The sequence below is a fragment of the Dipodomys merriami genome, unplaced genomic scaffold (genome assembly GCF_024711535.1).
Source record: "Dipodomys merriami isolate MVZ:Mamm:240054 unplaced genomic scaffold, mDipMer1.0.p SCAF_7, whole genome shotgun sequence".
Classification (NCBI taxonomy): Eukaryota; Metazoa; Chordata; class Mammalia; order Rodentia; family Heteromyidae; genus Dipodomys; species Dipodomys merriami.
Window position 1 is genome coordinate 45952586 of NW_027206290.1, and position 9859 is coordinate 45962444.

A 9859-nucleotide genomic window follows, 5' to 3' on the forward strand; every position below is an offset into this window, starting at 1 on the left:
CTCAGCCTCCTGAGTAGCTGGGATCACAAGCATGAGCCAGAGGTGCCTGGCATACCCGTGTGTCTTACCAAGTCTCTGTGTTCTGCGACTGTGAAGACATGTAGGCTGGTCACTGTTGTCCAAGCAGCCTGCTGGGGGGGCGGGGCAGAGGATGAATGTGCTCTAGGAGGTGAAGCAGATCACCAACCTTGCCACCCTCTCTTCCTCCCACCCAGGTTTCCGCTGTTCACTGCCGTGTATCAGATCTGCTATGAAGGCAGACCCGTGGCAGAGATGCTGGCCTGTCTCCAGAGCCATCCAGAACACATCTGAAGTGAGCTGTGCCGCAGACGGGCAGCCTTCTGCCTCTCCCATATTGGCTTTGTGTGGAGACCAGGACTTGGCAACAGGGCAGCGTTGGCTTGGCTGTGCTCCCATCGCCCATCCGGATGAAGAGTTCCAGGGTGATCTTGAATCATGACAGGCAGTCCATTGACAACAGCCGCACACACGTGTGGACATGTGGACATGTGCGTGCTCCTTGTCCTTCTGTGGATCTTTCTATGAACAACATGAGATATCCTTTTCAGTGATGGTATTTGAACTCTTCCTGCTGTGTAACCTGTAAGATTGCAGCCGTGTCAGCTAAAAGGTTTAGGTGTGACTTGTGTGCGTTTGAATGGGGGGTTTATTTCTTGTCATTCTTTTGTTGATAAACCTGACCAGCCTCAAGATGGTAGGTATGCTGAGGACAAAGTCACCACGCTGAACTTGTAAACACTATCTCAAGGGCAGCAAAACGACTTGATTGTGGGCTGATCTTTCTTTTAACAAGTAGATATTTTTAACAAGATAATCCCCATATGTAGTTTCCTCTCACTGAAGTCTCCTGCATTTTAGGCTCTTTGTCTTCAGGGCGTGCTTTTGTCCAGACCCAGCAACAGCAGAGCACAGGAAGCTCACCTGGGATTCTCCTGTCCTGGCCAACAAGTTCCCTGGGGGCAGACCCTTTCCTGTGCTCTATGTGAGGTTGGACTTGTCTGCTGGTGTCTCTCAGAAGGGACAGTGCTCACCTGGACTGGACCAGGAGCTGGGCACTTTGTCCTCCACCCTGCCAAGGCATGAGACCACGAAGACATCACTGGGCTGTGTGACCTCCAGTGAATTGCTTGTAGAAAAGCCCTGGGCTTTGTGTGGGTGAGGGTCTTCATAGCCACCACTCCAAGTGGGCTTGAACCAGCAGCATCAGTGTTGCCTTGGAAGTGCTGATTCCCAGGCCAGCCCCCTCCCAGGCCCCTGCAGTGGCCTCTGGATGGACAACTGCCTTCCATGTGTTTCCCTTGCTTGCTCTGACTTGAGAAGCACTACATTTGCTTCGTTAAGAAGTAAATTTAAACATGGGTGCCAGTGGTCCACACCTGTAATCCTAGGTGATCATGCCTGACATCTGTGGGTCACTGTTCAAAGACAGCCAAGGCAAACAACTGGAGAGATTCTTATCTCCAATTAGCCAGCAAATGCTGGAAGTGGTGTGAGGCTCAAGGGATAGAATACCAGCCTAAGGTCTGGGAAGGTGGCTCAGTGGTAGAGTGTTTGCCTCACATGCATGAGGCCCTGGGTTCGATTCCTCAGCACCACATAAGCAGAAAAAGCCGGAAATGGCACTGTGGCTCAAGTGGTTGAGTACTAGCCTTGAGCTGAAGAGCTGAGGGACAGCGCCCAGGCCCAGAGTTCAGGCCCCACAACCAACAACAACAAAAAAAAGAACACCAGCCTAGAGCAGAATAGGCAAGTGAGAACTGAAGGACCTGACTTCAAATCTCAGTACTGGTGTAAAAACTATCAAAACTTCAGTTTTGTAGTAGCCTTCCCCCAACAGTGTTTCATGGGAAACAAGGGTCCTGGGGTCAGTCTAGTGGCCATTCCAGGCATATCCTGGAAATGTCAGGTGGCTTTGGGAAAGCCTCTTCCCCTTCCTGAAATTGTACCCCATGGTCACTGTGTCAGTGGAACGTGGACGTCTTAGACCAGGGAGAAGATTTTTGGCAAGAAAACAAAGTTTCCAGGCTAAATCGAGGATGAGGTAACCTTCAGTGCCTGCAGGAAGCTTGGGTGAATAAGAATCTGGAGTATCATGACTTCTGAGCTCTTCTGACCCACTCTGCCATGAGGGCTGAGGAAGCTGACCGGTGACACTGTCACCCGCTGAAAACGCACATTCCCATTCCAGAGTCAGGAAGGGATCCCTGGCTGGGTTTCAGGTGAGGTGGGGTTGGGCCCAGCCCTCCGCCTGACCTCACACAGCCTTCTCCAGCAGTGTCGCTTACATATTCACGCACTCTGCCGTGTTTGGCAAGATTTTTTAGCTTTCTCCCTCCCCTAACTCAGTTCAGAATTTTTCAAGTCTTCCCTGCTTCTAAAACTGAAATTCTTACAGAATAGCTTTGTATGGGAATTAAAAAAAAAAAAAACATCCAAATTCTGTGGGATTATTTGAAAGCCCTGTATGTCAGAAATATATAAAGTCATACCAGATGCCCCCGATTTTAGCTGTTTCAATGAAACTGTCCAATCCACCAATTTTCTCTTGTCTCCAGATAAGTCTTTTTACATGTTTTTGTATAGGTAACATAGAGTTACTTTTTAAGATGTAAACAGGGCTGCAAGCTAATTTCGGTATATAAGTATAATAATGAGGGGTTTTTGTTTTTGCATCTTGTCATTTACTGTCCATTACCTGCTCTGAGGTTGGAACTTTTCCTTTTGCAGCAACTCCTACTGCTCTATCCCTCACTGTGTCTCTTGAATGTACTTAGAACAATCTTTACATTATGGGAAAAGATAAATGTATTCGTTTGTAATCAACTTACAGATACGCATTCTGTAAGTCATGTATTGTAACTACCTGTGGTCATTTATTTTAATTCATGTTTCTTGCTAATTATGGTGACAGGGAGGGAGACCTAGATTAGAAACTTAATTTGTACTCTTTCAGCTAATCTGTGAATGTAAAAGCTATACTTTTAGCCAGGCACATTGGAGTGCAGCTGTAATCCCAGCAGGAGTTCTAAGCTAGCTCCAGCCGCATAATTAGACCCTGTCTCTAAAAACCAAGTTTGGGATTATATCTTGATAAGCCCTTGATGAGAATGTCTAAGGCCATGAGTTTCCTCCCTAGCACCACAAAGAACAAAAACCTACATTGTTGCCTTGCTGAAATGCAGCCTACTGCAGTGTGAAACAGATCCAGGTGTTGAAATCCACTCTAGGAGATGGAGCAGAGCTAACCTGGTTTTTCATTTAACTTTGTGACAGTCCTCAGCATTGGCCTAAGGAAGGTTTTGTAAGGTTCTAGTGTTCCAAAGGCATTTTAGGTTTTCCACTAATTTACCCATCGTTAACTTACATGTATACTGCATTTGTTTAGCATCTGCCGGTAGCTATGGAATATAGATGCCTGGATTAATAAATATTTAACCCACATTTGCCTAGGCAGTTTGTGGATCAGAGTAATGGAAACCAAGTTTCTACCATATGAACTAGTGGTAACATGCACTTTTACTGTTCTGGTCAAATTGTAATTCGCTAGTATTATATTTATATACAGGGTCTATTTTATTTTATTTTATTTATTTATTTGGTTCTGGTCATGGGGCCTGAACTCTGGGCCTGGGCGCTGTCCCTCAGCTCTTCAGCTCAAAGCTAGCGCTCTACCACTTGAGCCTCAGCTCCACTTCCACCTTTTTTCTTTTTGCTTATGTGGTGCTGAGGAATCGAACCCAGGGCCTCATGCATGCAAGGCAAGCGCTCTACCACTGAGCCACCTTCCCAGCCCAGGTCTATTTTCTTTTTTTTTTTTTTTTTTTTTTGTTGGTCGTGGGGCTTGAACTCTGGGCCTGGGTGCTGTCCCTCAGCTCTTCAGCTCAAGGCGAGCGCTCTACCACTTGAGCTACAGCGCCACTTCCGGTTTTCTAGTGGTTTATTGGAGATAGGAGTCTCAGGGTCTTTCCTGCCCGGGCTGGCTTTGAACCGCGATTCTCAGATCTCAGCCTCCTGAGTAGCTAGGCTTATAGGCGTGAGCCACCGGCGCCCAGCCCCGGGTCTATTTTCTTTATGGATATATTTTCCTACTCATAGCAAACCAATAAATTCAGTATCTGTTTCAAAAAATAAAATAAACCTTTAACCCCAAAACTTATGCAGCAGATCCCATAGATCTGATTTTTTTTTCCTTTTGCTTTTGTGTGTGTGTGTGTGTGTGTGTGTGTGTGTGTGTGTGTGTGTGTACATTCCAGAACCAGGTCTAGAGCTCAGAGCCTCACAATCTTACTTGGCATTTTTACCCAAAACTGGTGCTCTTGAGCCATAGCTCCATTTCTGCATTTTTGGTAGTTAATAGGAATTTAGAGTCTCACAGACTTTTCTGCCCATGCTGACTTGGAACTGGGATCTTGGGACTCAGCTACTTCATTGGCTAAGATTGCAAGCGTGAGCCACCCATTGCTTGCCAAAGCAATTTTAAGCAGAAACGGCAACACAGGAAGCAATATATCACTTGTCTTTAAAATGTGGTACAAAAACAGCACAATATTGACATGAAAAACAATGGAATAGAATACAGACCCTTCCATTAAACCCTGAATCTGCAGGCAATTGACTTAGTGCTAGTGGTTCACATGTATAATCCTAGCTACTCAGGAGACTGAGATCTAAAGATCATGGTTTAATGCTAGCCCAGGCAGGAAAGTCTGTAAGATTCTCACCTCCATTTAACCACCAAAAGCCAAAGTGGAGCTGTGGTTGAGCATAAAAACTCAGAGACAGTCCTTGGGCTCTGAGTTTAAGCCCTAGGACCAGCATATGCACGTACATGTGTGTGTGTGTGTGTGTGTGTGTGTGTGTGTATGCATGTGCACACACGTGTGTGTGCACGCGTGCGCTAAGAGGCATGGGAAACAGACCATCATTGCCAAAGTGATGCTAGGAAAATGGAATTTACACAAGCAGAAGAATAAATGTAGACACGTATCGTTACACAAAAGTCCACTCAGAATCAGAATCAAAATTTAGTTTAAATAAGACCTGAAACTATGAAATTACTAGAAGAAAATGGGAAATGCTTTAGGAAAGAACAGAATAGCTGACACGATAGAATATATATGTATATATACATATATATACTTCCAAAAATGGGCAATAGATATAAACAGACATTTCTAAGCAGAAGATATACCATTGGCTAGGTACATAAGGAAAATGTTCAACATCACTAATCAGAGGAGTACAAATCAAAAGCACAAAGCCAGGCACCCGTGGCTCATACCTAGAATCCTAACTACTCGAGAAGCTGATCTGAGGACCATGATTTGAAGCCAGCCTGGACAGGAAAGTCTGTGAGACTCTTTATCTCTAACTTACCACCAGAAAACAGAAGTGGTGCTGTGGTAGAGCAGTAGCCTTGAGTGTAAAAGCTCAGGGACTGTGCCCAGGTCCTGAGATCAAGCTCCATAACTGACAAAACACACACACACACACACACACACACAATATGAGATACCACCTCCAGTAAGAATGGTTCCTAGCAGAAAGACAAGTCAGTTCCGGGTACTTGTGAAGAACACTGGTTTAGAATCGATCCACAGAAAAGAAAAACTAGAATAACCACTTCCTGCTTTTTGCTACCCAAACTAGCTTCCAACCATGATCCTCAGATCTCAACTTCTTAAGTAGTTAAGATTATAGATTTGAGCCACTGTTACCCAGCTTAGAATAATTTTTTGACTAACATTTGTTTAAAAGTGAAATGCTCTATGTGCCTCTGATCATGCAAACCAGTTATCAAAATGAACTCCAGGGAATGGAAACAAGTAGTTTTTTCTTTGTTTCTGTTTTCATTTTTATTCTTTTGTTCATTTATATGTCTTTGGGAGGGTAAGGGGAGGCACAGAAAAGGTGGGAGGAGGGTGAACAAATGCAGCAGTAGTGTTCACTAGACACTGTTGAAAATGAACTATACAACATGTGGGTGGGGGATGGGAGGGCAAAACAGAGAGCAAGGGAAGAGGTGACAATGTCCAAAAGGAAATGTGCTTTTTGCCTGATTTATATAACTGTAACCTCTCTGTACATCATCTTTCTTTTTTTGGGGGGGTCCGGTCATGGGGCCTCAGCTCTTCAGCTCAAGGCTAGCACTCTACCACTTGAGCCACAGCGCCACTTCCACCTTTTTTCTTTTTGCTTATGTGGTGCTGAGGAATCGAACCCAGGGCCTCATGCATGCAAGGCAAGCGCTCTACCACTGAGCCACCTTCCCAGCCCTGAACATCACCTTTATAATAACAAAAAATTTAAATGCCAGAAGCCAATAGCTCACATCTTTAATCCTAGCTACATAAGAGCCTGAGATGTGAGGATTTCAGTTCAAAGCCAGCACAGGCAGAAAAGTCCAGGAGACTTATCTTCAGCTAGTTAACAAAATACTGGACTGCAGGGAGGACTCGTGGTAAAGTGCCAGCTGTGAGCAAGCAAATGGAATGAGAATGTAAAGCCCTGAGTTCAAGCCTGGATAAAGGCAAAAAAAGGTTTTAATGTGTCATGATTCTTTCCATTTTAAAAATAAAATTTGAATTCTCTACCTGTAAAATCCAAAACAAGCCTAGTCCATCACTGTTTCAGGACTTTGGACTCAGGTGAAGAACATTCAAATGCTGGCCTGGCATAGCCTTGAAGTTAGCTGTCAGTGGTGTTGTCCATCATTAGCATCATTTACTTCCAAGGTGTTAGACTTTGCCAGAAACCATGCAGACATTCAGATACAAAGAGCAAAGAAAAGTTTTATTGCCAGTAAAGGGACCGGCAAGACCCTTCTCATGACAGAAAAGAAGTGCCAGCTATGGTCTCAGGTGGCTTTTCTAACTTCTGAGATTCAGGGGCTCGGGGGCTGGGAAGGTGGCTCAGTGGTAGAGCATTTGCCTTGCATGCTCGAGGCCCTGGGTTCGATTCCTCAGCACCACTTAAAAAAAAAAGCCGGAAGTGGTGCTGTGGCTCAAGTGGTAGAGTGCTAGCCTTGAGCTGAAGAGCTGAGGGACAGTGCCCAGGCCCAGAGTTCAGGCCCCACGACCGGACCCCAAAAAAAAAAAAAAAAGAGAGATTCAGGGGCTCTCGCTGCCTTGTATGGTTATAGTTATCCCAAAGGGGAGCCCTCTCAGGGTAGGGGGTAGGGGCTAATCATTTACTGCCTTTACTAAATGGGCCTAGTGTTGCCCACAAGGTTTCTTGATTTCATCATGGAAAGAAGCTGGGGAGAGATAAATTCACATTTGGTGTTATTTGCTTAGGTGGACCTGTAGGGAGATACCCAGGAAGGAAAGAACATATCTGACCACAGATCAAAAAGGAAAGAAAGGGGGCTGGGAATGTGGCTTAGTGGTAGAGTGCTTGCCTTGCATGCATGTAGCTCTGGGTTCAATTCCTCACTACCACATACACAGAAAAAGCTGGAAGTGGCGCTGTGGCTCAAGTGGTAGAGTGCTAGCCTTGAGCAAAAGAAGCTCAGGGAGAGTGCCTGGGCCCTGAGTTCAAGCCCCAGGACTGGCAAAAAGGAGGAGGAGAAAAAGGAGGAGATGGAAAGGGGGGAGGAGGAGGAAAACAGTAGTACACATCTCTAGTCCCAGCTACTTGAGTGACTGAGGCAGGAAGATGGCTCTAGCCAAGGAATGGAAGAGCAGCCAGGACATAGGCTAAAGGTGGAAGAAGCCTATGAAAAGCCAGGAGGGGAGTGGAAGCATGGGTAGAAAACAGTGAAGATGGTGTCTAGGGTGAGACCCGCACCAAAGTTCCCATTATGTTCCTTCAGGAGAATTTGTAAATCTTGCATCTGATTCAGAGCCCTATTCTAAGTTGGTCCCGTGGAAGCAAGCGACTGGGAGTCAGTTAACGCCTTACCCACAGTGACCACAAGAGGGCAGCACTGGGAGGAAGGTAGGGCTTAGTGGCCAGTGCAGGAAAGGATGTTCTGGGAGAGACAGGTGGCTTTGCAGAGAAGCTGGTGCTAGCCAGGCTTCTGGGTCTCCCAGCTGAGTGTCATGTCCTAACTCCCAGTCGACTGCATCCCTGAGCCAGATGTTCAGCCAATACCTTCTCTGGTTCCTAGCCCAGAGATGACAACCAGGGCTCATCTGGAAACAGACCCAATGACATGGAGGCGTGGCAGACTTCATTTACAGCCCCTCCCTGAATCCTTGCTTTGACTACAAGGATTTTATAGAGTCTCTTTCCTAGCCCCCAAAGCTAGACTGGGCCTTGTGCTTACTTGGTCAGTACAGTATGGCAGAAGTGAAGGCATGCAGCCATGAGCATAGAACCACATATTTATCAACCACTTTCTTCTGATACTTCACTCTCTTCAGTCTTGTTTCTAGGAAGTAAAATAGAAATCATATTTAATTTTTTGTGGTACTAAGATTTGAATTCTGGGTCTTGAGCTAGCTTGGCTTGCTTGCTCAGCTGGCACTCTGCCACTTGAACCATGCCTCTAGATCTGATTATATTATTTTTATTATTTTATTAAGATGGAACCCAGAAAACATTTCTGCATCAACTTTCCTTGAACTGCAATCCTCCAGATCTTAGCCTCCTAAGTAGGATTATAGGTGTAGGCCCCAGTGCCTGAGTGTTTTATCTATTTTTTTTTTGCTAGTCCTGGAACTTGAACTCAGGGCCTGGCCACTATCCATGCGCTTGTCTGTGCTCAAGGCTACCACTTGAGCCACAAAACCACTTCTGGCTTTTTCTGTTTATGTGGTACTGAGGAATCGAACCCAGGGCTTCATGCACGTGAGGCAAGCACTCTACCACTAAGCCATATTCCCGGCCCCTTACCTATTTTTTAATTGCTTAAAATCACTTATTTTTATCTACAGTTTGTTTCTATTATGTTAATAATCCTCAATATAGTTAGCCATTTCCCTAATGGTAAGATTGAAGTCTTCTGAAGCTTTTTACAAACAGAAAAAGTGGGGAAATATTCCTGTGCATGCTCCCATGTATGTGGTTGACACTTTTCTATGAGTTCACATTCAAAAAGGATGGGATACCTTCATCCTCAACTCAACCAAGGTATTGCTGATTTTTCCAAAGAGAAGTCCCATTTCTTCACACTGGGTAACTCCTAGTGCTGTCCTACGAATTTTGCAGCCACTGCCATCTGATGAGTTGAAAATAACATCTGGTGACATTCATCTCCCTGATTTCCAGGGTGATGGCACCTCCCCTTTGAACTGGTCCTTCCCGTTTCCTCTTGGGAATTGGCCCTGTCTGCCCTGTATAGGATTTCCTCCTGAAATGTTGGGCTTTTTTTTTTTTTTTAAGTCAGCCTGCTTTTGAAACTACTTATATAATCTTTATATTTTATATTATGTATACATATAAGGAATATGATAGATTTTATATATTAAGACCTATCTTTTGTGCATTTGGCTGTCTGTGATAGTATAAAAAAATCTGATGATTGTGTGTGTGTGTGACTGTGTGTATGTGTGTGTGTGTGTGAGTGTGTGTGTGCTTCTCTTAGCATTTTCACTCAAGGTTGGCACTCTACCACTTGAGCCATACCTCTCCTTGTGGCTTTTTGGTGGCTACATGGATGCTAACAGTCTCCTGAATTTGTTTACCTGAGCTAACTTCTAAGGCCAGCTAAAAATCTGGCCTTTTTAAACAGCTTTATGAAGAGACACTTCACATCTCATATAGTTCCATGAATTTTAGTATAATTTTGGAACATTTTCACAACCTCAGAAATTCCATTGCCTCTATGATCACTTCTTGACCCACGGGGGGGGGGGGGCGGAGTTGAAACCACCAAAAATCTACTGTCCACTCT